The sequence below is a fragment of the Saimiri boliviensis genome, chromosome 4, assembly GCF_048565385.1.
Source record: "Saimiri boliviensis isolate mSaiBol1 chromosome 4, mSaiBol1.pri, whole genome shotgun sequence".
Lineage (NCBI taxonomy): Eukaryota > Metazoa > Chordata > Mammalia > Primates > Cebidae > Saimiri > Saimiri boliviensis.
In genome coordinates this window covers 36,788,093-36,811,418 of record NC_133452.1, presented here as the reverse complement: position 1 = coordinate 36,811,418, position 23,326 = coordinate 36,788,093, and the positions used below count along the sequence as shown (strand labels likewise).

Below are 23,326 nucleotides of genomic sequence, written 5' to 3'. Positions count from 1 at the left end.
ATACACACACATATATACATATATGTATGAAATGTTACATATAATAAAGTTAGCATAGATTTAAACTTGTGTGTATATATGTGTGTATACATATACACAAGTTTAAATATATGCTATACATATATGTATACACATATATACATGTGCATATAAATGTATATATAATAATATATAATATATATGTATATGTATATAAATATATATACATATATGTGTATATATGTATGTATAATTTCTTTTTTACAAACATTTCTTTTTTATATGTGTATATATACATACGTATGCATACACACACATATATACATATATATATGTTGAATGTCCCTTATCTGAAATGCTTGGGACCAGAAGTGTTTCAGATTTCAAGTTTTTTTCAGATTTTAAAATATTTGGGTTATTCTTATCAGCTGAGCATCCCAAGTTCAGAAATCCAATATCTAAAATGCCCCAGTGAACACTTCCTTTGAGCTTCCTACTGGTGCTCAAAAAGTTTTGGAACTGGAGTGTTTCAGATTTTGGATTTTCAGATTTGGGCTGCTCAACCTGCTTAAACTCATATATAGTGGTTTGCTATGAACTGCTGCCAATGTCATCACTATAGTAATGGTAGGAAGAATTCTAAGGTGGCCTCCCAGGATTCCTGTCCCAGTGCCCACTTCCTATAAGCTGTCTTCTCCTTGAATGTTGGTAACTTGTGAATATGATGGGAGATCAACCCCCAGATTATGTTGTGTTATATGGCAAAGGTGAAGAAATTACATTAAAGATGCAATTAAGGTCCCTACTTAGTTGACTTTGAGTCAATCAAAAGGAGATTATTTTAATTAAATTAGCCCTGTAAAAGAGAGACTGAGCGCTCATTGAGGTCAGAGGCATGCTCATTCTGGCTTTGCAGAAGTCAGTGCCGTGTTGTGAGACTGAAACAGCCCTTGGGAGGACCACAGCAAGATCTACAGGAGCTCTCAGAGCTAAGAGATGCTCACCTGGCATCCAGAAAGAAAGCAGAGGCCCCAGTTTTACAGCAGCAAGGAACTGAATTCAGTCAAGATCTTGTGAGTTTGAAAGAGGACACGGAGCCCTTTTTTCATCCCATCTAGGGATGCCGACCTTGGCTGACATCTTGATTTCAGTGTGGTGAGACCTTGGGCAGAAAGTCCACTGTGCTATGTAATGATGTAATAAGTGGATGTTGCTTCAAGCTGCTAAGTTCATAGTAATTTTTTATGCAGCAAGAGAATACTAATATATTCATGCTCAGTACAAATGGTGTCTAGGTTTTAAACATCAACAGGACTGGCATTCTCAAGAGAGGGAGAAGTGTCTCCACATTGTGCATGCCACAAATTACCTACTATAAAGAACATCAGATTATAAATGGTAGTAGTGGTTGTTATATTCCTCTTCTTGTCAAACATCTCATTTTCTCTTCTGTCTTAGGGCAAGTAGCTACTCTTTGGTTTTTCAAAAGGAGCAGAAGTTTGTTTGAATTCTGATTTAGGGCTTTAAAACACAACATCATACATCAAGATGCAGGATGTGTTGCTCTGCGATTAAATGATTATTCCTGTGAGTTCCCAGTTTTTCATTTGCACTGCCTTCCAAAGAAGAGTCTGGCTTGTCAGCAGACTGGTCTTTTGGTTTAATAACAAAGAACTAAAGGAAAGGGAAGGGAAAGGATGACCCACAGGAGGCCTAATGCCAGGGTTGGGGGAGTTTTGTTCTGGAAAATTTGTTGTAGGAAAGTGAGAGACCTTCCAGACCTGAAAACAGGATTCTACATTCTTGATATTAGGAATATTGTCCTGCATGTAGATGGTATTAATACATACATTTAAAGTAAGCTGAATTTAATAAACACATGGATGGCAGGCAAAAGAGGAATTTTAAAGACGCATCTCTGCTCTGCAAATCCCCTTATGGTGTTAAAAATGGAAATAAATAACTGAGGTTATTTTGAAACTACTTTTGTGTCCTAAACTCTTTTCTTTGACCTGTATTCTGTTCACTGAGATTAAATTTTTGCGATACCACTCAAAGTCTGTATCAGGGAGGTCAAAGATTTGTGAGCATGAATGGAGCACAATTTCTTGAGTGCTTCTGACATTTCTTGTGCTGGGCCCTTAGAGACACTGGACGAATGCAATGCAGGCCTTGTCTTCAGGGCTTCCAATGCAGTCAGACAAGGAAATCAGTCCTCACTGTTGTTTAGATCAGCAGGAGAAGAGCCAACCCATACACGCCCACGGGCTGTAGCAGTGACCCCTGCAGCCCAGCCATGGATAGGATGGTACATTAGGCCTGCAGCCGAGGCAGATCCCATTTGTCCTCCTGAGGAGAAGTGAAATATAAGAACCCACCAAACTTCTCTTTACTGCAATGAATGGCTGATGTCCTCAGCCCTGATTTCATCCCATTATTGAGAAATCCAATTTAATTATTATTATTCTCAATCGTATACAGGAATGTAAAACCCTAATGAAAAAAATCAGCATAGTTTTTATCTGGAGTGACTTTTCAATGAAGCACCAACACGTAGAGTGTAAGTAGTGACGCATGAAAAGAGAAAGCTATTTATTCTTTTTAGAATAATGGTTAGCAAACTACAGCCTTGTCAAAACCCAGCCATTCCCCTATATTTGTAAATAAAGTTTTATTGGAGCACAACTATGTTCATTGGAATGCATAGTGTTTACGACTGCTTTTATGACACGATGGCAGAGGTGATGATTTGAGGCAGAGACCTTTTTGCTCAGCAAGCTTTCTTTCTTAGGCAATAACTTCTAGTCCATGCCTTTCTGAGGTTAGTTTTGTGAAATTCATATGCCAAGAAGTTTCCATTCTAATGTGGAGATATCAATGAGAGGCGTTGAATTGAATAGAATTGAATAGAATTGGTTTGCCTGTGAATAAAGCAAGACTTTTTTTTAACTAAGATTTGGAAAAAGTCTCTGAAAGCCACAAAACCTGAGGATTAGGGCAGGTCAATTCTAATTCTTTGTGTGTGTGTGTGTGTGTGTGTGTGTGTGTGTGTGTTAAAAGATCACAATTACTCCCTGGAAATATGTTTAGAGCAGTAATTCTCAACTGAAGGGACAGCTGAAAATGTTTGCAGACATTGTCACAACCCAGGAGAAATTGTTACTGGCATCTACTGGCCAGTGATGCTGCTAAATACTTTACTGTGAACAGGGCAGCCCCCACAACAAATGCTAGCACTGTGGAGGTGAGGAACCCTGGTCAGAGGTTTTATTAGCTTTTGAGGGTAATGGAAGGACTTACTCAATTTATTTATTTAAATTTTGACGTAGCCCAATTTGCCTATTTTTGTTGTTGTTGTTGCTCTAATAATCCTTTTTTTTTCCTTCTTGTTTTTGACAGTCTCATTCTCTTGCCCAGGCTAGAGTGCAGTGGCATGATTACAGCTCACTGCAGCTTGACTTCCCCAGGCTCAGTTGATCCTCCCACCTCTGCCTGCCTGGTAGCTGGGACTACAGGTATGCACCTTCACGCCCAGCTAATTTTTGTATTTTTAGTAGAAACAAGGTTTTGTCATGTTGCCCAAGCTGGTCTTGACCTCCTGAGCTCTAGCGACCCACCCGTCTCCGTCCCTCAAAAGTGCTGGGATTATAGGCGTGAACCACTGCGCCCAGCCCACTTATCCAATTTAGTCATGGAAGTAGAGGGAAAGAACATGTCCAATTTGCTCAAGGAGAAGCCTATGAAACAGCAGAATCTATTCCATACCTTTAGAACTACCACTGATTCATTTGTGGGCAAAGAACGCATTTTCAGTTCCACCTATTTTTTGGGAAAAAAGAAAAAATCCTTGAACTTATCATTAGCATTGATGCTACTGTAGTTTCCCTAGGGCTGCTCTGACAAGGCACTGTTCCACACACTGGTTGGTTTAAACAATAAAAATTATCTCAGACGTCTGGAAGCTAGAAGTCCAAGATCAAGGTGTTGGCAAGGTTGCCTCCTTCTGAGGGCTGTGAATGTCTGTTTCCTGCCTCTCTCTTAGCATCTGGTGGGTGGCTGGCAGTCTGGATTCTGCAGCATCATCGTGATCTCTGTCTTCATTTTCAGATGGTATTCTCTCTCTGTCTCTCTCTCTGTCTCTCTCTCTCTCTGTCTCTCTCTCTCTCTCTCTCTCTCTCTCTCTCTCTCTGTGTGTGTGTGTGTGTGTGTGTGTGTAGTTTCCCCTTTTTATAATGACACCATCATGTTGAATAAGAGCCTACCCTAATGACTTTATTTTAACTTGAATTCTCTGTAAAAACCTTATCTCCAAATAAAGCCACATCCTGAGGTACTGGGGGTTAGTACTGCAACAAATTTTTTTTTGGAGGGCATAGTATTCAACTTGCATAGCACCACCGATGATGACTATTTTAAAAATGGTCAGTTCGGTGGTTATGAATTTCTACAATTTACTGAGGGCCCGCCTTCCTTTTGAGCATCTAGAAAGACAGCCATTTCAAAGAGATTCAACATGACAGATTTAAATGAACTTCCACTGTAAAACAACATGAAAGCGAGTTTGCTTTCAAGCCACTCATGGCCACTTTTTTCATCACAAAACGTTGCCTTAAAACTCTTTAGATATTCAACAAAGTTAGGATATAAGCAATAAGGAATATAAGTTTGTTTGGAGAACAGGCACATTTGTCCTGAGACAAAAGATAAGTTATTTACTTTGTGTTTTAAAGGGAGACTGAGTCGGGCGGTCTTACCTACATTATTGCCCTGTCGCTGTTCCAGATGGTCTCACTGCAGCTCGTGGGCGCCTTTGGTGGTCAGCGAGACCATTAAACAAAAGAGCCCAATGTGCTCGCTGCAATCTGCCACCCAAAAGTGACCAGCCAAAATTACCTGTGACCTTTCCCAGGAGTGTGAGCAGAAAACCCTTTCTTGAAAGAGGGAGCAATAAAGAAATGTGGACTTCATTCTTTCATGGGTGTGCTCATAGGAATGTTTATTGGCGAGACACTAAGAATAAACCCAGTTATTGAAGAGGGAGCTGGGAAGTTGACAAGCATGGCTAAACCCAGCAGAGAAATTTGATGAGGAAATTAGATGCTGTGTAGATGGTGTGTGGAGATTAGTCTTCTGAAAGCCAGGATTATTATATAAGTAAGTGGGGGAAGGGCCCCCGCTTTGTGACTGACAAATTCCATTTATACAGGTATTCTTCCAGCTAATTAGACCCATAATGCTGCATTTGTTTATACATTTCTAGCAAACCCTTTTCCATGGAATACTTTAATGAGATGAAACACCAGAGGAGCAGCATTTTTCCTTCAAAACTAGATCACAGCCAAAAAGAATTAAGATGAATAAAAATGTAAAGCTAAAACCTGTTCCTGTAACAGCTTTGTTTTAATGAAAGCAATATATTTTAAATGGCATACATTCATTAATATTTGGATATGAGTGTGCCTATAAACAATGAGAAACCTAGCTATTTCAGGTAGCTATTTCAGGTAGAACACTACAACAGCGTAACATAGAAGGAAGGAGAGGCATAAAACAACCCTTCCCAAATGAGCATTTATTTTTGAGATGGACTTTCGCTCTTGTTGCCCAGGCTGGAGTGCAATGGTGCGATCTTGGCTCACTGCAATCTTTGCCTCTGGGTTCAAACATTCTCCTGCCTTAGCCTCCTGAGTAGCTGGGATTACAGTCACCCACAATGATGCCTGGCTAAGTTTTGTATTTTTAGTAGAGATGGGGCTTCATCATGTTGGCCAGGCTGGTCTCAAACTCCTGACCTTTGGTGATCTGCCTGCCTCGTCCTCCCAAAGTGCTGGGATTACAGGTATGAGCCACCATGCCCAGCCCCAGACGAGCATTTTCAAATCCTATTCAGTGATGCATATCCCAACAGACCAAAACAGCTCATCTTTGTTACCTGCAATCCTCACACAACTGTTCATTTTAGGAGGGTTTTATAATTCTGCTTTCATTCAGTTGAACAAATGAGATGATACGTAGAGAGCTTATTTTGCACATTACCTGGCACATAGTAGGTGCTTAATAAAATTGATTTTCTCTCTCTCATTTTAGTTGTCTTTGCCCACAACTCCTGGATACCCCTCCCAAATACACACATTACAAGTCAAGCCAAGACACCAGGTGTTGGCTAAAAGTCATGTAAATACACGAATCTCTACCGTGAACACCATGCAACTCGGCTGGTGCTTTGCTTAGTGTCCTCACATGCAGCCAGACCAGCTGCAGATTAAATGGCTTGTTTAAACTGTGGTAAGCACATTTTATATGTGGATTTTTTTTTGACAGCCATTATGACCCTTTGTGGGAAAAACTCAACCTTACCAAGCTAAAAACTCAAGTGACATCAAATGTGGTTCATGTTTCTGATCGTACAGACCAGTTTTTCTGTCTGAAGCCTAAAGATGCAGGAAGAAAGTATTTGCCTGCTTAACGTAGTGCATGAAACGAGCAAAGCTGCATCATGTTGGACGTCTCCTAAAACCAGTTCATTCCTGATTCTTTAAAAAAATTGTGCACTTCATCTGGTCTTATAATCATGGCTCTTAATGAACTGTGCATATTTGCTTTTGTGATTGTTTGTTTGAAGGATGTATTCACCATGTCAAAAGAGAAAAAAACATAGCTTACTAATGAATTAATTTCCTTGAGCTCAGTTAGCTAATAAAGACAATTTATAACTAATCATTGGTTGCCATAAACCAGACATACAGCAGAGACCTCTTCAAGACTATCTGGATTGAAACTGTGATTAGTTTCAGAGGCCTCTCTAAGACTATCTGGTCTCTATGATTAGCTTAGAGACCATTGAGTAATAGATGACATCAACATCATAAATAGATTTTCCTCTTCATTCCTAAATACAACCCAATATTTTGTTTATAAAGTGAGAAATGAGTCACAAGTGAAAAGACACAAGGAATTGTTTGCTAATGTTGATGTGTTATTTAAAGGAAGTTAGCTTATTGTAAAATATATTTGATAAGCATACACATTTTATAAACGCATGCTACTTGCAGTAGCAATAGCATGCAAATTGTTCATATTGCAAAAACTTCTAAGCTCTTTGCATATATTTTATCATTTATGCCTTAAAACAATCTAATAAGCATAAAGTATCTCTAGCCCCATTTAACAAATTAAGAAACTGAGGCTCAGAGAGCTTAAGTAATTTTCCCAAAATCACATGGCTGGTAGGTGGCAGAATTCACTTTCCAACTCAGGCAGTTTGGGTCCAGATCTCATACACCTAAATGTCATACTACCTCTTAATGAAAAAATGAGAGAGAGAGAGAGAGAGAGAGAGAGAGAGAGAGAGAGAGAGAGAGAGAGAAAAGCTCATGATGGAAGAAACATCTCAAAAGAAGAGAGCATTCAAATCAATTATCTAAACTTTCACTTTAAGAAACCATAAGAAATGTTTAGGTGTAATAAATGCAAGAAGAAGAAAATATAAATAAAAGAATAGAAATCAATGAAATTAAAAACAAAAAGAGCCATATAGAAGATCAATAGGTCAGTTTAGACATGAAACTAGACCAAAGAGATAGAGTCTGTGTCTATTTATACATTGCATACAAATAATTGATTTTATTTTTGATTCATAAGGTAGAAAATTCACTTTGAGGCTCTTTATATAACTTTAGCTTTGATACCAGGCCAGCATATCTAGTCACTATATTTATAAATGACTTAGAAGTTCATATTATAAGCTTGAGTGTTTCTTTCATAGCCCAACAATTTTACACTTAAATAAAAAGCATGTGTTTTGAATATGTATCAGTATTTTGTACACACCCATTTTTTATTTCACAGTTGTTTCACATATTGCTGAATTAATTATTTTAGGCATAAAAGTCATCAGCTTTTTCTGAAGTGAACACCCTGCCTCACAAAAGATGCTGAAGTAGTGCAGTGCTGTTGAATTAGTCACGAATGCTTGCCTTTTTTTTTTTTTTTTTTTTTTTTTTGCAAACTCTGCCAAACCAAAACTGTTTCGGGGTTTATTTTACCTTAAAATGGAAGGACCAGTTCCTAGGAGGTAATTATATTTTGCACATTACAGTTAAAATTATGTTTATTTTATTTTTGCAGCCGAAGAATTGCAACAAAACAGTTTTTTCTTTGCAGCCACTATTTGCCAAGATAGCCTTCAGAAAAGCCACTCGTTTTTCTTTCTGAGAACTCTGTTATTTCAAGTATGTTTTCTTTCTCTATTTTTTTTGCCAGCTGTGAACATTTTTATAAAACAGCTTCAATATGAATCTTTTATGACTGTTCTTCAGTCATCTGAGTTATACAGAGCATGTAAGGCATAAGAGATACCCACTTTGGATACCAGCTCAGGGAGAGAGCAGCAGCATGCAATCCACACAAAGGAAACTCAATCCTCTAACAGCTAATTAAAAAAGCATTACTTTCCACCAGAGCTGACCTCCAGCCATATAAAGGATAAAGATGGCTGTCTGTCAATCATGTTTACCTAACAAATTCTGGCATGGGATCATGATGAATGGACAGATCTAAAAAGGGACGATATTGCTCAGAACTCCTAGGTACTCTTAATACCACTTTTAAAGAGGCAGAAGACCTCATCAGTAATTTGAAACCCCTGCCTCAGTGCTAGGGACACACCAGGGCTAAATTTGCTGAGGACCGGCAGATACTAGATACAAGAAGGTCAGTAGAAATGTATTTTCACATCCTTAAGGATTTTGATGTAAGTATATCTAAGATACCATAATGAGTTCATGTATCTGAATGCTTTCACTCAAGTCTTCTTAAACCTTTGCAGTCACTTGAGACTAAGCCAAAAACCTAACAGTAGACTGTGTCTGTTCTTCCCTGAAGTTACCCCAAAATCAACTATAGCATGAAGGAATCCTTGAAGTTATTTAGTCCATCTCCCTATTTTAGGCAGGCCAGCAATATCACTTTCTCCTTTGGCCATAAAAATGCTAAGAGAAGGTGAGTCCATAATTTACGTTGCTATGCTATTACAGAGATTGGAAGTTTTTATAGCCGAGAAATTTTTCTTAAATCTAAACTAGATCCTACCTTTTTAAAAATAACATTTCATTCTTTCCTACATTAAACATTTTTTTAAAGTAAGCTTTTAACATCAGTCATAAAATATCCTTCACAACTTTCCACTATGTGGACTACTTTGAAGAGAACGTTGGATAGAAACAAGTTCACGCTAGGGAACACTGGCTGGCCCTGATTCTCTCCTGTCAGATAATGAATGGTATCATTATCGCCGCAGACTTTCTAACCTGTTTCCGAACCAGCCCTGACTACAGCTGGCCTGTCATTTGCATTCCTTTGGGGCTTACCTTATCTACTTTAATATTGATTTTGGACCACAACAAGGATCTTTTATAGTAAAAATAAAAATAATAACACTACTAATAAAGCAATGTCTGGAGTACAGGAAATATAAATTTACTAGCTGTTTGGATAGTGTTTCTCGGCATTTTCTTTGTTGTTGTTTTGTTTGTTTGTTTTGTTTTGTTTTTGTTTGTTTTTTAGTCGAAGTCTCGCTCTTCGATCAGGCTGGAGTGCAGTGACGTGATCTTGGCTCACTGCAACCTCCACCTCCTGGCTGTGGCTCAAGAGATTCTCCTGCCTCAGCCTCCTAAGAAGCTGGGATTACAGGCGTGTGCCACCTTACCTGGCTAATTTTTGTATTTTTAGTAGAGGTGGGGTGTCACTATGATGGCAAGGCTGGTCTCGAATTTCTCACCTCAGGTTATCCTCCTGCCTCTGCCTCCCAAAGTGCTGGGATTACATGTGTGAGCCACTATGCCAGCCATTTACCAGCATTTTTGAGTTCCAGATGATCACATGGCGGCAAAAACTAAATTGACTAAGTGTGATGGTAGTATATTCTCATGCCATTTATACATTGTTCATTTATTTTATTTTGCTAATTCAGATTGAGACTGTGGTAGATTATATCTCTTTTCTGTACCATCTTTATGCAGATTGTTTTATTTCTCTCCTGAATTAGATGACAGATGTGAAAATATTTTATTTTGCAATTTCCTAATTACATATTAGGATTTCTTTCATTCCTTTACCCAGACCTTTCTCTAATGTATGCATATCTATTCTCAACATGTTATGCACGTATAGTTTTAGGAATATATTTATAATTGTCCTCTAATTATTTGATGTAAGTTTGTCCTGTCTTTTCAAAGGCAAGGGGTAGTAAGGAATGGTAGCTGTAACTCAACCATGCCCTGGGGCAAGTTAAGTAACCTCTTCATGCCTCAGTTTATCACAGGTAATATAAGGCATAATAACAATATCTTTTCACAGGATTGTTGCGAAGATTATAAGATTAGTGCAGTGCTTACAGCAGTTTCTAATACATAATGAGCACTGTAAATATAGTTATTATGAAGAGCTAGTCATTCATGTAATGTTATAATAATATCATTTGAAATTCTAAGCAATCAATAAAAATGTGAGTCACTGAAGATAATCTCTATTTTTTGCTCAATTGCATTTGTTACGTGTGCTGTTTTTCTCTCCTGACTTATTCCTCGGTCAGGCACCCTCTCAGATGTATGCTCCTTCATAATTTGCAAAGCTACATTATCCCAGTTATCTCAATACATTTATAGGACACACTTAGATGGTTTTTCAGTGTCCACTTATCAAACCTGTTTTCCTCTGCTGATTTGTTAGATTTGCAATTCTATGAAAAGTATTACCAGGCTAATTTGGTTTATCATTCTCACTCATCACATTAAGATTTTACTTAATCCAATAAATTTGCTCCTTATAAATGGTTTTTGGATAGTGAGTTTTATTATATTTCCAAACTTTGTCTGTAAGTTTAATGACCTGTTCTGTGTCCTTCTTTTAGCTGGGGAATATATCAATGCCAACCTTTGGTCTTTTTTCACAATTGCTAATAAGAGATTAAGTTGTAAGTATCTACATATTCTGGTTAAATGAGATTATAGCTCCTTGTCTATTCTTCTTGTCCACAAACACATTATTTTAGTGTGCAAAGAAATACAATGAGAATACTGTGAAATTCTACTTAATGATATGAATTCATTGTCATTTTGAGGCTGTCTGTGTGTGTGTATCTGTGTGTGTATGTGTGTGATTTCCTTGCCATTCCTAAGAAGGGAAAGAGAATTTAAATAATTTCTGACATATTAATGACACCTAGTTGAAATACATCTGTAACTTGTAATGTTTAATAGTGGTGAGAAAGTTTAATTTGCCCTCTCTTTTACCCATGTTATAAAAAGAAGACTATTTGAGTTTAGAGAAAGCGAAACACTAAGCAGAGCATATTATGTAGCTCCTTCTTTTCATTTGCTTTTCATGAGCTTCACCCTAAAATTCCTTTAAACGTCTGTCTTCATAACAACTTCTGGCACTGTTATTTTTGGGTGACCTAATAAGGAATGCAACACAAGAAAGAAGTGTAAGGGCTTTGGGCCCTGCAGACAAATATCTGCAATCAATCATAAAATTTATAGTAGATACTAAAAAAGAGAAGCAATTTTACAGAGAAAGGGTCTAGAGTGGCATAATGTCATCATAGGAAAAGACTTTAAATGGCATTTAATTCCAGCGTACTCCAGAGGTGCAACTGATATTTCATAAATCATCTACATTAAAATATTATGTTAAAGGGCTATAAAGTGGAGGCATCAATGTATGTAATTTAAAGTGCCTGGTCTCAAAATGAAGTCACTCCCTTGAGACTGATAAGAACCGTAGCTGTCTCCTACACAGAACTTCATGATAGAACTTGTTCAATTTCAGAATTGCTATAATAGAAGAAAGTGACTTATAGGCCAAAAATCCGGGGAGCTTTTTTCCATATCATGCTACTTCCATTATGGTATGGCTGTCCAACACTGTTTTTGATGCATCGAGGAGAAAGTGGAGCAGTTGTTGAAGGTGAGTTTTCAAGGAGAAGTAATACAGTAAGGTAGAAGTGAGCAGCCTACAAGGCAGCCCACGAATTGGCTGAGTAGGCACATGTAACACATCATACAGAAACTCTTAGATATTTCAATGGAGGCATCAAGACAATCAATGCCACAATTCAAAGAAAGCTGTGAGACCATGAAGCAGCGTTTTCTTTTTCATTTTCATGGAAAATTTCAAGTACTTACAGAAGTCTGTTGAATAGTGGAATGAATCCCTTTGTATCCATCACTGGGCTTCAACACATAGCCAGTCTTATTTCATCTCTATGCCTCTCCCTCCACGAGTGGATTGTTTTAAAGCAAATTCCAGACATCGTATCACCTCATCTAAAAATATCTTAGTATGTGTTACTAAAAGATAAGAAAATTTCAATGTTAACGTAGCCAAAATACTACTATTCCTGTGAAAAGTTTAACTGTATTTCCTTAATATCATCATATATCTAGCCAACGTTCATGTTTTCCTGATTGTCTCATAACTTTTTTTATAGATAGAATCTTTGACTTAGGATCTAAACAAAGTCTGTGACTCATACTTGGTTGGTGTGTCTCTTTAGTTTCTTTTAATTTATAGATTTTTTCCCCTCCTATTTTTTGCCCTTGTCATTAATGTGTTGAAAAAACTGGGTTGTTTGTCCTTCAGTTTTTCACATTCTGTACTTTACTGACTGCATTCTTGATTAGTATATCCCTCTGTGTTTCTTGTAGATAACATTCTGACAATAAGATTTAGAAGCTTGAATAACACCATGTTTTCAAAGATGATGGGCAAAAACTAGATCTTTTTAACCTGTCACCCACATAGAAGGTAGAAAAAGTAAGGGCTAGAAATGGGACAGGATATTAAGAGAAGTGATATGCTGTAAGTCTTCTTTCATCTTAAGTCAAAAGAAAGGGGTTTTAATAAGATCCTGACACCCACATTCAGTCAGTGTTTGGATCTGAAAAAAAAATTCTAAAAGGCAAGTGATGGATGGTCTAATTTCTTTGACTGTGGAGCCAAGGTGAGGCAGCTCTGTTCAGATTTGCACTCCTGAGGTTTGTCAGACCAGAGGATGTGTGAGATCATCCTGTGGACCATTAAGTGTGAAACAGTGGCATGGGATGATTTAGATTCTAATAAGAAGCTACCAGAAATAAGGCACGGATGCCTATGGGCAAAAGAAGGAGTAAGAGACCAGCCAGAGTAAAGATGAATTTGCCCTTGATGAAGGAACTTCAAGAAGAAATCAGAAGTCATTGATGGTACTGTGGTTGTTAAGAGGTAGTTCACCCAAAACGCCCAGGAATGACTTAATTCTTGCTTACATGCCATCAGTACAATCCAAAATACGGCCAAGGACTGCAAGGCTCTATCAACATTTTTACTTCGGCATCCTTCAACCTTCTTGGCTATTCCTATAGCTTTTGCTCTATTTTATTTTAAGAAATGCTTAGTTGCTCCTTGCTTAGACACTTGGCCTTTGCTCTTGGTTCCTCCTAAAACTCTTTTTTTTTTTTTTTTTTTTTTTTTTGCAAAATCTTTGCATGACCTCTTCTAAACATTTGAGAAGGTTTCTACTCAGAAATCACCTTATTAGAAGGGCTCTATAACAACGGTCTGTAGCAACTCCCTCTGCGCTTGCTATAGCTAGATTCTATCAAGTTACTGTGCATTGCTTTCTTGGTAGCACTTAACAATACCTTAGCTAATGTTTAGTTTTTGGTGCTTCCCACCCTAATCCTAGAATATAAGCTCCGTTATAGACAAGCACTCTTGCCTGAATTACCAGCAGCTATGACAACAGTGCCTGGCATGAAAAGCTACTTAAGAATTATTTGTTAACTAATCCACTACAACTTTACCTTATCCTTATAGTTTAATTACATTTTAAATATTGATATCCCTTCAAGCAGTGCTTTGCAAAATGTATTTAATGACTATCAAATTGATCTTTTTTGCATTTTACCCGTTTCTTTAGTGATTTTCTTATTTAATTTAATTTTATCCACTCTAAGAGATCTTAGAATTTCAAAAATTGAGAAAAAAAATAGCCCTCTTATTTCACAAATGAAAAAACGCAGAGAGGATAAGTGTCTTATTGAAAGGTATAAAAGATCCATTAGAGTATTTTTTTTTTTTAGTACGGTTTTTCCATCGAATAAACTGTTTGCTATTTCTTCCATTTGTATTAGAATTGTTTTATTATCTTGATTATAACCTTGATGCTGACACACTGATTTATACATTTACCTAAACTTTCATAGAATCTGTCTTAGTGCTGAGTGTATATGAGGCCTTCAAAAAATACAGGTTGTGTTATTGATTTATTGGAATATCAGAAGGTCATTCAAAACAACATCAAGAATGATTACAGCAAAAAAAATGTGGCATTACCCAAATTCTTTCTTCAAACATTTGAATTTTATTACCATGATGCTTGTTTTAGGTGAAATAACATTTTCTATTCATTCTGTTTTTATATGAATGAGTAAAGATGAAGTAGTCAAGCAAACTTTTTTTCAGAGATTTCTTTGCTACTTGAGCCGTGGTTTTTCTATTCAGGGAAATAAAGAAAAATATTTTTTATCAAAGGCTGTATAAAACAGCAAATGATTTAGTTAATTCTCTTCACTAAATATAAGTTTTCTTAATAAAAAGAGCATCAGACTAAGAGTTAATCTGTAGACCTAGTTTATCCATGAACTAGTTGTATGATGTTAGGCTTAATGCAACTATATGTGCTTGTATTTTCTCACCCCTACTATTTCTGTGCAGAGCTCAGTAGGTGAAATTAGATAATAAAAGTGAAAGCACTTTTGAAATGATAAAAGTTATTGATGCTGAAGTTTCTATTTGACTGTAAGGATTTCTTTGTGCTAAGCAGCACCAAAGAAAAAAGTCACACTTCAGCAACTATCAATTATTTAGAATCATAGATCTCAGAGGGTAAAGGATATTAAGGGCCCCTCTCTATGCTTAAGTGTCTTTTATAATAGGTTTCCTAAAGTTGAAATGTGTAGTACTGGTGGTACATGAGGTGACTTTAGATGGATCGTGGGTGACTGTTTTACATTATGTGTTCATTTTAAAGAATTTTGGGGAAAAAAGACAATATCAAGACATCAAATCTTTAATATGAAAGATATTACTGCTTTCAACATTAATGTATTTAAGCAAAGAAGGTATCATTTTAATTTTAAAAATCAAGACATAATACATAAATAGAAACTCATGTCTTTAAATGACTGAAGCTTGGGAAATACTTTTTTTTACAACCATCTGTGAAGTATAATAGTTGCTTGGCTTCTAACAGACCAAAGATGAAAATCCCACTGCTGGACTAGGAAGCTTACTCTGTTTGGAAATCTCTAAACATCTAAAAATATTACTTTTTCCTGTGTGAAATCTATCTCATTGTAGCTTTCAACATTTGATCTTGATCCTACAAATTGAGGGCACCAAGAACAAGGCTAATTGTTTTCCTCAGCATGGTTCTCACTCCCTGTGGCCACCCCACCACGATGCCAAGAATTTACAAGAACCTTTGTCTTTTACCCCAGTGTCCACCTACAATGTCACTAACAAGGGCAGCAGGGTTGGGCTTTGATGATACAGATTGGTAAAATTGCAGTTGTTTTCAATTCCTGATTCTCTCCAAATCTTTCTGTACATTTTTATTTTGGCCAGTTCTATGTGGACTGATAATTTTCTTTTCAACTTTGAAAACTTTTATACATTGGGAGAAATTTGTTTATAAGCTTCAAATTTGCTTACACTAAAATCTTTGTGAATTTGTTAGCTTTTCTAGGAGAGAAAGAGTCATCACAAATTTTTAAATGATTTTTCTGTGAGACATTTTTCTCCTTTCCAAAATTACAGTTTGCTGTTTATTGAAGGTGAGCCAACTTGAGTATTCTTCCATCTCATTTTTTTTCTAAACTTGGTTCACATTGGGACTTTTGTTTTCAAGCTATGTCTCTGCTATCATTTCTTTGGAGATGTCCACTATATTAAGAAAAAAGTGGAGAGTTAGTTTAAACTTTTTAAAGATATAAAAATATGTAGACATGTTTTATCTAAAATCTTCTTTGCCTGAAATTTCTGAGGTTTTATGAATGTAGCAGCTGCTCATTTCTTTCTATGTGCGCAAAAGAACCAGAGTAGAAGAATAATGCAAATAAAGCCACAGCATTAGATGCCTGAAGAGTTATTACTTTCTGTCCAGATGAGAGGAGCAGCCTGATTGGAGAGGCACAGTGGATGCCCTGTGGCTGGAGCACATGGAAAAAGACCAAAGTTACAAGAGATGAAATTAAATGGCTTATCTAGGTCTGACTCATGTAGACCTACAATGTCATTATAATTCTGCGAATCTTGTGGCTGTCCTGATGAAAGGAGAGTTGACCGACTTCCCAAAGAAAACTCATAGGCCATGAGGGACGTCCAATAAACATCGACCTCTTGTGAGTTGTTCTAGTGGAAGTGAGTTTCTCCTCCAGGAATACTATTTTATGTTTATGTTTATTTTTATTTTTTTGAAATGGAGTCTCAGTTGCCCAGATGAAGTGCAGTGGCACGATCTCAGCTCACTGAAACCTCTGCCTCCTGGTTCAAGCAATTCTCCTGCCTCAGCCTCCTGAATAGCTGGGATTACTATTTTAAATAGAAAATCTGACTACTATGAGAATATTTTCTACTAAACTTACAACCATAAGAACAAGAAAGTTTATAGCGTTTCTATCATAATGGGAGCAAATTTGTGTTGCGTGCAAGAAGCCCAGCCATAGTTTGGTTGGGATGGGATGCAACGTAAATGAGGACTAGAAAAGGATAGTAGGGGAAGGGAGCTTAGGACACTGATTTGGCTAAAGGGACTGGATCCCTAAAGTGAGTAACAGGTACTTACATTGTACAAAACAGGGGAGTGAACTTGGACTTGACTCTGGCAGATGCTAGTGTCATAGGTCAATTAACTGATGGGGCAGACCAAGGGAATTGGTGATACATCAAATCAGCCAGCCAACGACACTGAATCTGGGAGTGATCAATCCATTTATAGTTCATTTTCCCACACACCTGTGAGGGAAAACAGGAAGGCAGCCATATGAAGGTGGGAGAGCCATCAAGACTGCAATGCAGGTCAGTCTTCAGGTGAAGGAAAGAAGAAAGGAAGCAGGGTTGGGTGGGAGTCTCTTACACGGCAGTGCACAGCCATCAGGGAGGCCTGTAGCTAAAGTCACCCATCAGTGAAGTCCAACATTGCTCAAGAATTGGCCTGCCTTAGTATTTCTGCTGCACCCAGGTATTGGCTGGGATACCCTGTGGGAATAGTGGCCTTGGCATAAATACGGTGATGGATTTTGAAGTGTAGCAACCGGGGCCATCAGTCAATTACCTCCTGGACAATAGAGATCTGAGGTGTGTATTTTCATGGCCTCCATTGCATCTGACTTCTCTCCTCCTACATTCGTCTTGGCTTAATCCATCCCAGCCTTACTTGTCTTCTCTGGTGTTCCCTGAACATGCCAAATGTGGTCCTAACGTAGAGCGTTTGTAGTGGCTATTTCCAGGACTTCCATTAGCCTAAAGGTTGCCTTTGTGAGAATTAGGAAAAGGTGCCCTTTCTCAAGGCACACTCTTACATGGCTGCCCTGGGCCAGTGCTCCTGGCCTGGCACACTGTTCTCTCAGGTATATGCAGTGTGGGTCCTGTTGCCGCCTTCACGTCTTTGCACATATTGTCATTTTAGTTATGCTTTCATTTACCTCATTTAAAAATAGTCCTCTCCATGCAACACACATGATTTCTCTTTCCTGCTTTTCTTTTTTCCGTGGAGCTTACCCCTTCTGATAGGCTATATATTTTTTTCATTTCTTGTATTGTTCTTTCCACACTAACATAAAGTCTTTCCATGAGGGCAGGTATTTTTTTTTTTTCTGTTTTGTTTACTGCTTCATCTGCAGAATCCAGAAACATGCCTGGAACATGGTAAGTACTCAGATATGTGAGGTCTTCAAAAAGTTCATGGAAAATGTGTATTCTGAAAATACTATGCATAGATTTAAAAAATGCTTGCACCCAAATAAACTTGTACTAACTTGTTATAACATGTATGAACAGGATCTAGTTTGAGTCCCTAAGAAGGATGTCAGTATGAAAAGAATCTCAAATAGAGCAACATGAATTCTGCTAAAATTGAAGCAAGAACAAACATCAAATTTATGGTGAAATTTGGGAGGGCAAATGGTAAAATCACTGGTTCTTTATGAAAAATTGATGGGGATAATGGCCTAAAGAAATCAGCAGTTTACAAATGGATAATTCATTTTGAGAAGGGGTGAGACAGTGTTGAAGACAAAGCCTGCAGTGGCAGATCATCCACATCAACTTGCAAAGAAAAAATTTATCTCGTTCAGACTCTACTTAAAGAGGACTGAAGATTGATAGCAGAAACAATAGCCAATGCTGTAGACATCTCAACTGGTTAAAATTTCAATGAAATTTTTAAACAAGTAGCATCAAGATCCTTGAGCATTTCTTCAAAGAATTGTAACAGGAAATAAAACATGGCTTTACCAGTATAATTCTGAAGACAAAGCACAATCAGACCGATGGCTGCCAAGAGGTGGATGTGGTCCAGTCACAGCAAAAGTGTGGTCCAGTCACAGTCAAAAGCAAAGGACATGGCAAGAGTTCTTTGGGATGCTCAAGGCGTTTTGCCTGTTGGCTTTCTGGAGGGCCAAAGAATGATGATACCTGCTTTTTATGAGAAAGTTAGCCAAAGCTTTATTAGAAAAACATTCAGAAAATCTTCACCAAGTCCTTCTCCATGACAATGCTTCTGCTTATTCCTCGCCTCAAACGTAACAATTTTGTGCGAGTTTCAATGAAAAATTATTAGGCATCCACCTCATGGTCCTGATTTTATCCCTTTTGACTTCTTTTTGTTTCCTAATCTTTAAAAATCTCTAAAAGCCACTCATTTGTTTCAGTTAATTATGTGAAAAAGACTGCATTGACATGATTAAATTCCCAGGACCCTCAGTTCTTTAGGAATGGACTAAATACCTGGTATCATTGAATACAAAGTGTCTTGAACTTGATAAAGGTTATGTTGAGAAATAAAGTTTATATTTTATTTTTACCTTTTAATTCCATTTCCCCACAAATTTTTTGAAGTCCCTCATATTTGTTGAATTTCCATGTAAATACTTTTTGCAACTTGTCTTTCCTTATCTCTAGATCTTTTCTTTTCCTCTTCGCTTTCTTTTACCTCAAAACTTTTGGCTAATTCATGACTGTGGTTTGTTCATGGCTTCTACTCTTTCTACATAAGAATGCAGAAAACAATAGCACATATTATCTGTGGATTCATAACATCTAGCAAAATTATAAAAATAGTTACATTGGTTAGGGATACATACATATGCCAAATAAGCATTAAAATTAGTATGACAGGATGCACATTACATTTAGGAGAGGATTCTCTTTGAGAATAATGGAGGTAAACAGAATCAGTATGGAGTAAAATATTTTATCTCTTTAAAAATGTTAAGTGAACATGAAAAAATTACTAATTTATGAAGTAAAATTTGCTTTGTATTGAAAAAAATCAAATGTCTAGAGGTTTCCCCTGAGCTTGGCTTCTGCTTTCCACTACCTGGATTCCTTCATATTTTATGGTTCTAATTAGTAAAACAGGCTGTCCAAACTTATTTCTATTTTGGGGCACAAAGTTTTTAGTACCAGGCCTCTATACTGTACAGGCCACTGGTCAACCAATAAACCTGCTTTCACTGGATTCTGCACTTAGACTTCTTAGCTGTGTCTGAGAATTCAAACCGTGGTTACTCAGGGATATCCGCCCTCCCTCCCCTAGGTGGAGCAGACACCTAGTGTCTGTCGGTGTTACAATCATTGGTTTAGTTTTTTAAGATATGGAAATAGGATCCAAGTTGGATATCAAAGATATTCAAAATGTGTTCATCTGTATTATCTGTTCCCTACCTACATTTAGTTCATTCTTATTTATTTATTTTTTTAATATCCCTTACACCATGTAATGGCTAGGCACCCTGGCTGGAGATCTTAGTTTTTATAATTGATTGCCATCCCTTGTCAATTATATTTCTGAAAAGTTTCTTGAATATACATCTGTCTCTGGATTCCCACCTATGTTTCTTAAGAGAAATCTTTTCTCTAGACTTAAATTCTCCCTTCAACATATATTCCGTACCTTTACCAGAATATCTTTTAAAATACTGATGCAACCAGGTCATTTTTCTCTTCAAAATCCTTCCATGATAGGCACTGCAGTAAGACAAAAATAAATAAATAAAATGTTGGCGTAGTTGAAAAAAATCAGAGAAAGCTAAATCACATGATTGTCAAATCCAGAATTATCTTCAAACAAGATAATAGAAATAAATAAATTTAATACAATTGTTAGATGCAAGATAAACATACAAAAGTCAGTTATTTTGATTATTAGCAAGAAACAATGGAAAAAATTGTAAAATGAATTCCATATAGCATCAAAAAATTAAATAGTTAAGAATAGATTTAATGAAAAATGTATATGATCTCTATACTGAGAATTGTAAAACTTTGTTGAGAGATGAAAGAAGACCTAAATAAATGCTGAGATGCATCATTTTCAGGAATTGGAAGTCTCAAAATTGTTAAAATTTAAATTCTTCCCTAAGAGATCTATTGATTCAATACATTTCCAAATGAAATTCCAGTGTGTGTGTGTTCTGTATGTTAAAATTTTCAATTTGATTTTATGATTACACAGAATCGCAAAAGTCTTAGAAAGTACAAGACAATTTTGAAGAACACAAACACATTTGGTGGATTTATATTACCGTATTTTAAGATTTACTATAAAGATAGTATATGTAGGTGCAATGAAAAAAAACAGTAAAAGACTCAATGGAACAGAGTCTAAAAATCTAGAAGTAAACCTACACAGATATGGCCAATTACATTTGAGAAAGATGTGTGTCATTGCAATATGGAAATGATGGCCTTTACAGTAAATGATACTACAACAATTGGATATCCATAAAGAATAAATGAATCTTTAGCACTATCCCTGATCCATATCTCACACCATGCACAAAAAATAATTTGAGATGGATTATAGACCTAAAAATATGAATAAGAAAAAATTTATAAAGTAATTGTTATAGGAAAATATGTTCATGATCTTGAGATAGGCAAAAATTTCTTAAGTAGAACATGTAAAGTACTAAAACAAATAAAACAAAAAAAATTGATAAATCTGACTTCATTTAAATTAACTTATGTTAATAAGATACCACGGGAAGAGTGAAAAGACAAGTCACAGATTAGAAAGAGGTATTCACAATGCTAACATGGAACAAAGAACTCCAATTATATTTAGAATAAATAGATAACTCATATGTTAATAAGGAAAAGATGAATAACATGCTAAAAAAAATAAGCAAAGACTTGGGCAGACCCTTCAGAAAAAAGAATATCCAAATAACCCATCAGCATTTGCAAAGGTATTTAATATCATTGCTCATCAGGGAAATACAAATTTGAAACACAGGAAATACCACTATACTGTACTAGTTTAACTAAACTAAAAAGACTGCCAATACCAAATGCTAGGACAGACAGAGATCAACTAAAATTCTTATACATTGCTATGAGAAATAAGATTATTACAACTTGAGAAAACTGTTTTTGCATTATCTTTAAAGCTAAACATAATGACCTAGGAATTCCACTCTTAGATATGTACATGTAATATATGAGTCTGTATGTCTACATAATGATTTGTACAAAAATATGGAAGTTTTATTTACAATAGCTCTAAACTGAAAATAATCAAAATTTTCACAAAGAGGAAAATGATGTTATGAACTGAATTACGTCCTCTCAAAGTTCATGTTGAAGCCCTAACCCACAATATGATGGTATATGGTGATTTAGCCTTTGGGAATTAATTAGTTTTTGAAGAGGTCATGAGGTTGCAGCATTCCTGATAGAATTTGGTCCCTTGTAGGAAGAGAAAGAGACAAGTATTAAGGAAAGGCCAGGTAAGGACACAGTGAGAAGCTGGCCATCTGTAACCCACGCAGAGTGCTCTCAGCAGACACCAGTCCTGTTGGCACCTTTTTCTTGGACTTTCCAGCTTCCAGAACTGTGAGAAAATAAATTTCTATATGGTATGTTCTACCAAAACTGATCTAAGGAGCCTAAGCTAGCTAAGACAAATGGTAAATATATTGTGACATATTCATGCAGGTAAGGTATACACAGCGGTAAAAATGAATGAACTACTGAATCACACTACATTGATGGATTGCAAAGATACTATGCTGATGGAAAAAAAAAAAACCAGATACAAAAGAATGCAGACTGTAAAATGTCATTTATATGTAGTTCAAGATTGGGAAAACTAATTGATAGTTAGCTCTAATGGTGAGGAGGGCCTCACTTAGAAGGGGTGAAAGTACCTTTTAGGGTATTTCAAATATTTCATGTCTTGATTGGAATGGTGGTTATATATCAAAATTCATTTTACTAAGATCAAAGGATTCTACATAAGAATGTTTAGAAAAATCTCCACTGGTTCCCTCTTTTTCTTTGCATGATGCATAATGGATGCCCTTTATTATTTCACTTTAATTCTGCCCTCCCCACTTTTTCAGGCAAAATCTCGCTCTGTTGCCCAGGCTGGAGTGCACTGCACCATCTTAGCTCACTGCAACCTCCACTTCCCAGGTTCAAGTGATTCTCCTGCCTCAGCCTCCCAAGCAGCTAGGATTACAGGCACGCACCACCATACCCAACTAATTTTGTATATGTAGTAGAGACAGGGTTTCACCATGTTGGTCAGGCTGGTCTTGAACTCCTGCCTCAGCCTCCCAAAGTGCTGGGATTGCAGGTGTAAGCCACCACTCCTGCCCCCCACCATCCCGCCTTTTTGAGACATTGCTGGGTACATGGGTTGAGTCTTTTTTCCTTAACAAACAAACAAAGAGCCCAGCCTGGAGGGCAGTAGCGCCATCTCAGCTCACTGCAACCTCCACCACCGAGGTTCCATTGTGCTTCACTTGACACGTGTGTCTTGGGTTCCAGGTGTGCTACTTCTTAAGCTTCACGCTTTTTTCAACTTTGTACCATCACTCATTCTTATGAACTGTCTTATCTTAAAATTCCCTTACCACTCTATGCCTGATGAAATCCTACATGTATTTTGGTGTTCAGTTCAATAGTGAATTCTTTTCTGATACTTCTAGGCAGAAATCTTCCTCTGTTAGAACGTTGTTTATATACAAGACAAGTCACAGATTAGAAGAAGAAATTCACAGTGCTTACGTGGAAC

General features: G+C 36.8%; 1 long non-coding RNA gene across 1 annotated transcript in view; it reads left to right on the top strand.

The window, feature by feature from the left end:
• LOC141584262 (uncharacterized) overlaps nucleotides 1–23,326 on the top strand; it is a 175,599-nt gene that overhangs the window by 126,834 nt on the left and 25,439 nt on the right. The gene's annotated exons all lie outside the window — the stretch shown is intronic.